A 6149-nucleotide genomic window follows, 5' to 3' on the forward strand; every position below is an offset into this window, starting at 1 on the left:
ACTATTTACTTCATGTTTCCTGGATTTTCACAGCACAGAATAACCTAGTGTACCTTAAAGATATCTTAAATGGTCCCAGGATGATAAAGTGTAGAAAATAATAACAATTCTCTGTCTCTATCACATACCCCTCGCCAAACTTCCATCCCCAATTTTCAATAGCTCTAGACTAAGGCAGCTTTTGAAGAATTTTTCTCCCTTGCCCCTTCTGTTTATTTACTCTTATTTGCCCATGAATTTTCCTTCTTGTCTATTATTCAGACAGACATAACAGAGTCAGAGGAACAAGCAGTTCTAACAGAAAAAGAATTTCCTTACAGAATAGGGCAGAGAAAATACTGTGTATACTAGATATAAACACTGAAATTCATGCTGCCACTAAAAAGAAAAGCCATCTTGTTTTTTGTCAATAACAATGGTCTTAAACCCTTCAGAATCTGCTCAGAAATGAACAATATTTGGCCAGTAGATGGCGATCTCTTAAAACAAATTTACTCAGCTCCCTAGCACACTGCTGCTGATGAAGATGAGGTTTTTTTTTTAAAGAAGAATTTCTCTACCATTTCATATTTCTCTGTTGAGAATTCTCTGTTTATCCCTGTACCCCATTTTTAAATTGGATTACTTGCTTTGTTGGTGTTTAACTTCTTGAGTTCTCTATAATTCTGGATAGTAACTCTCTGTCAGATGTAAGACTGGATAAGATCTTTCCCTATTCTGTAGGCTGTCATTTTGTTGACAATCTCCTTGCTTTTCAGTTTCATGAAGTCTTATTTATTTATTGTTGATCTTAGAGCTGGTGCTATTAGTGTAATGTTGAGGAAGTTGTCTCCTGTGCCAATGAGAGCAAGCCTATCTCCCAATTTTCTTCTAACAGACTTAGCGTGTCTGATTTTATGTTGAGGTCTTTGATCCACTTGGAGTTTACTTTAATGCAGGGTGCTAAATATGGGTTTGTTTGGATTTTTTTCTATATGTCGACATCCAGTTAGACCAGCACCATTTGTTAGTTATCTGGGAAAAGCAAATCAAATCGACCCTGAGATTCCACCTCACATCCATCAGAATGACTAAGATCAAAACCTCAAGGAATGAATGACACATTCTGGAGAGCTTGTGGAGAAAGAGGAACCCTCCTTCGTTGCTGGTGGGAATGTAACCTTGTACAACCCCTTTAGAAATCAATCTGGTGCTTTATCAGAAAATTAGTAATATTATTAGCTTAAGATCCAGCTATACCACTCCTAGGCATATATCCAAAAGATGTTCAACCATACAACAAGGATATTTGCTCAACTACATTCATAGCAACTTTATTCATAAGAGCCAAACTTTGGAAAAAAACTAGATGTCCTTCAACTGAAGAATGGGTACAGAAACAGTGGTACATTTACACGATGGAATACTCCCCAGCAATAAAAAACAAAGAAATCATGAAATTTTCAGGCATATGGTGGGAACTAGAAAAGATCACTCTGAGTGAAGTGACTAACCCAGAAGCAGAAAGACACATACAGTATATACTCACTTATAAGTGGATATTAGCCATATAATATAGGAAAACATACTAAAATCTATAATCCTAAAGAAGCTAAACAACGAGGAGAAACCTAAGGAAGAAACTGAAACCTCATTCAGAAGGCCAACCATGATAAACATCAGAAGTAGGAGAAGACAGGGAACAGGAAAAGAGATTTTCACAGGGGGCCTCTGAAAGATTCTACCCATCAGGGTGTCGAAGGAGTTCCTGAGACTCATAGCCAAACATTGGGCAGAGTCCAGGGAACGTTATGGAAGAAGGTAGGTATAGAAAAACCTGGAAGAGACAGGAGCTCCACAAGGAGACCTACAACCAAAAAACCTGGGCACAGAGAAGCCTGCAGAGACAAATATTCCAACCATATTTAGAGAGGACTTAGATGCCCTGCTCTGATGAAGCCTATTGCATGCTCAATTCACTAGTAAGGAGATCAGGAGCTGTCTCTGACAGAAACTCAGTGGCAGGCTGTTTTATCACCTCTCTGGGGGGTGCAGCATTGCCAGGCCACAAAAGATGATGATGCAGCCAGCCTTGATGGGACCTGATAGCTTAAGGTCAGATAGCAGGGAAGGAAGTCTTCCTCCATTTGTGGACTAGGGCAGGTGCATAAGGGAAGAAGAGGGAGTGTGGGACTGGAAGGAGATGGGGTTAGGCTACAGCTGTATACAAATTGAATAAATTATAATAAATAAATAAATTAATTTTAAAAAAGAAGTGGAGAAGGAGGAAAATAAGAATAAGGAGAAGAAAAGAAAAGAGAATATGAAGTTAGATAGTCTGTGAGGAATTAAGGGAGTCAACAGGATCAAAATATTTTATATGAAATTCTCAAAGATATTCAAAGGCAGAAAGGGGCTGTGCAGAGATTGGATGTGGGTCAAAGACTGATGTATTGGACTATCGTCAACAAGACAAATGGAATGTAGCATTTGACACTTCTTGATGATGCTTCTTGTGATGAGACATGTCATCTCTTTTTTATTCCCTTTCTGTTTTTTGCAGGCAGTTCACTGGCTTGTTGTGTATGATGACATTTTAAGAGCCTTGAGACTACATCCTAATTATCTCTCCTCAAAATCTCCCTTACCCTCTATGAGTAATACCCTGTTCCTTTCAATAATAACACTGAACAGCGCCCCAGTTAATGGATTACTTGCTATTTCTAATTACATGAGGCAGACCACATTTGCCTGACCCACTACTAAATCCCATGGTGGCCAACCTAGCAAACAGGTTTAGTGATTTTTAAAAATCCAAGGTCATGAATGCTCGCAAATTAAGAAGCACTATCTGTTTCCATTCTAAAAGGTTAGTGGACAATGTCTCTGCTAATTCTTCGCCTGCATTATTTTATCTTTACAGCGAACCCTGCAAAGTAAGCTTTCTGAGTGTCTGTCTAGGAGAATTATATTAACAAATGAATCCAAATTGTTGTTATACACATGTTAGGGTTCTCACTAGTGTGCTGTACTGTGGACCTTTAGACATCCCTCCCATTCTCCTTTCATCCTCAAACAGCACTCCCTTTCTCCAATGTACAACCATGCCATACCATTCAATTTATTCATGGATTTCAGTGGTTCATGAAAAATATATGAGTTTCATTACTAGGAAAAGCTGGCTTACACAGAAAAGGTGTGACTATAAAGGAATTTAAGTCAGTGGACAGAATGATTACACATTAAAAAAGAGAGGTCGAGGGGGGCAAGATGGCGGCACCGGGAAAACACCATGTCTGAGAAGCAGGACAACACACTCCGTGCAGCGACCAGGAGACTGAACTCTGGGCCCTAAAACAACAGCGATCGATCCTGTTTCCCAGGTGAGGGGAGGCTCCCACGGCGTGGGAATCGGTCGGGTCCACTCTTGGCTGCCCAGCCAGAACCCGGAAGAGAACCGAGCTAACGCGGGCTTTGGGTCTTCAGGCTGGTGCCGCAAGCCTGCTTGTCCTGATCACTTCCCCAGGCTGATCGGTGGGCACAAGGGTGCCTGAGGCTGAGAGTCCCAGTCGCAAAAAAAACCCACGGGTAAGCAAAGTTACCAGACTGGTCACGGGTCACCCAGTCTTTCCCTGGAAGGTCTCTCGGACAGAAGGTACCCGCTGCCATCACAATTGAGCTCCCGCTGTGCACGGATTACAGCTGTGCAGCTGCGCTCCCAGCTCAAAATCCCTACTCCCTCTTCAGAGGAGGCAGGAGGCTTCCAGCAGAATCTGCCACAGACCACATTGTCTGTACCCCAACCCGAGATCGGGGCTGAGAAAACCCAATCCTTTCAAGCACTCCACCAAACGCCTCCATAACCCTGCCACAGCTGAGCAGAAGGATAAAGAGGCACACAGCGGCTTCACAGTGCTGGAACTCCAGTGCTGCCAGCCACTCCTAGCAAACAAACTACAGCTGGGGATCTGGGACTGTGGTCATTCTACACGACCTGAGATTATCCTGGGTCCAGCGCAATAAAGTCTAGCAGCAAGTTCTATCACTGGCGCCCCCCCCCCGACCCCTAGCAGAGAAACGCCGGCTCAGGGCTCAGGATCCGACTGAGAAGCTCCAACCCCTGCTGGCACTCCCCTGAGAGCACCTCCATAAACTTGCCCTAGCAGAGGGGAAGGTCAGAGGGGAAAGACAGAGAGGCACCCTGCCAAGGACATAGCACCCTCTCTCCAGCTCACCCAGTGGCCCCTAGCAGAGAAACCCAAGCTCTGGATCTGAGGACACTCAACCCTACCCGGTACTCTCTTGGGATCAGCAAACATAGATTCTACCACTAGGCTGCTTCTGGCAGAGAGATCTGGGCCCGGGATCTGGGATTGAGTACACTCTTCCTAACTCTTTCCTGAGCCACCCAGGGACCAGTCAACATAATCCCTCCTGGCAGAGGGAAAGGACAAAGAGGCAGCACACAGGAAAGGTGGAAACCGAGTCCTGAGGCCACAGTGTCAAAGAGCTGACTGTTAGCCTACTCCTGCACTTCCGAAGCAGGACCAAAACAGAGAGTAGTGAGCAAGGGGAATCCCTGTGCATTCCAACTGGTCCTGCAAGAGAGTGAGTGAGCCTTCTAGGGAGAGATTGCCCCAGACCCAGGGCCTCTCCACAGAAGCAACCAGATGAGATCCCTGCTACCCACACCCCTAGTGTGGGCATCATACGGATTCTTGGGATAGCGACCCCAACATTGAAGTCTCTGCCTTGTGGGTCTACCAGGGTAATACAGGCAAACAATCCCTGAATCTCAGTCAGAACTGCGTAATAGTGGCTTGCAGGCAACTGCATTAGTCAGAGAATCCGCGCATGCACACTGCGCCCGCTAAAAGCGCACGCAAATAGCGCCAGCGTCACATTCCTTACTTAGGCAAAACTGAAAACACACTGCACCCTCCCATAGCAGTGAACCTCTCTCATCTTCCTGAAAAAACAGTCCAGAAAACAGAAAGAGAGGATCATAGCCCAAAAAACAATCTCGAGGAACAACCAGTGAGGATTATAAATAACCAGATGGCTAGAAGCAGACTTAAGAAAACTCCCAACAAAAATCAGGACATAATGACCTCACCAGCAACCCCACAAAACAATGGACACTTCAATTCACTAGATATACAAGAAAGCGACTTCAAAACTATGTTTCTCCAGCTATTAGAGGCCCATAAAGATGAAATGAACAAAGCCCTCAGAGAAATAACCAAAGAAATTGAGACTAACTAAGAGGAAACAAATCGTGCTCTCAGAGAAATGACCACGAAAATTGAGGCAAACAGAGAAGAAATGCACAAAGCTCTCAAAGAAATGTCCACACAAATGAAGGCAAATAAAGAAGAAATAAACAAAGCTCTCATAGAAATACAGGCAATTATACCCAAAGAAGTAGAGGCACAATTAGTGATACATAGAGAGGAAACAGACAAAAAAATAGAAGCTATCATTGAAAAGCAGGAGTCCACATTCAAACAGATGAAGGAAATGGTGCAAGACATGAAAACAGAATTAGAATCAATAAAGAAAACACAAATAGAGAAAAACCTGGAGCTGGAGAACATAGAGAAAAGATCAGGAACTACAAAGTAAACATCACCAACAGAATACAAGAGATAGAAGAAAGAATCTCAGGAGCCGAAGATATATTTGCGGAAATTGACACGTCTTTCAAAGAAAAAATAAAATCAGAAAAGTTCCAAACACAAAACATCCAAGAAATCAAGGACACCATGAAAAGACAAAACCTAAGAATAATAGGAGTAGAAGAAAAAGAAGACATCAGGCTCAAAGGTCCGGAAAATATTTTCAAGAAAATTATAGAAGAAAACTTTCCCAACTTAAAGAAGGAGATGGCCATAAACATACAAGAGGCTTACAGAACACCAAGTAGACTAGACCAGAAAAGAAATTCTTCATGTCACATCACAGTCAAAACACTGAACCTACCAAACAAAGAAAAAATTCTAAAAGCAGCAAGGGAAAAAGGCCAAGTAACATATGAAGGTAGACTTATCAGAATCACACCAGATTTCTCAACAGAAACTATGAAAGCCAGAAGGGCCTGGACAGACATCATACAGTCCTTAAGGGACCACAGATTCCAACCCAGACTACTATACCCAGCAAAACTTTCA

This window comes from Psammomys obesus, unplaced genomic scaffold (assembly GCF_907164565.1).
Source record: "Psammomys obesus unplaced genomic scaffold, mPsaObe1.curated_primary_1811, whole genome shotgun sequence".
Classification (NCBI taxonomy): domain Eukaryota; kingdom Metazoa; phylum Chordata; class Mammalia; order Rodentia; family Muridae; genus Psammomys; species Psammomys obesus.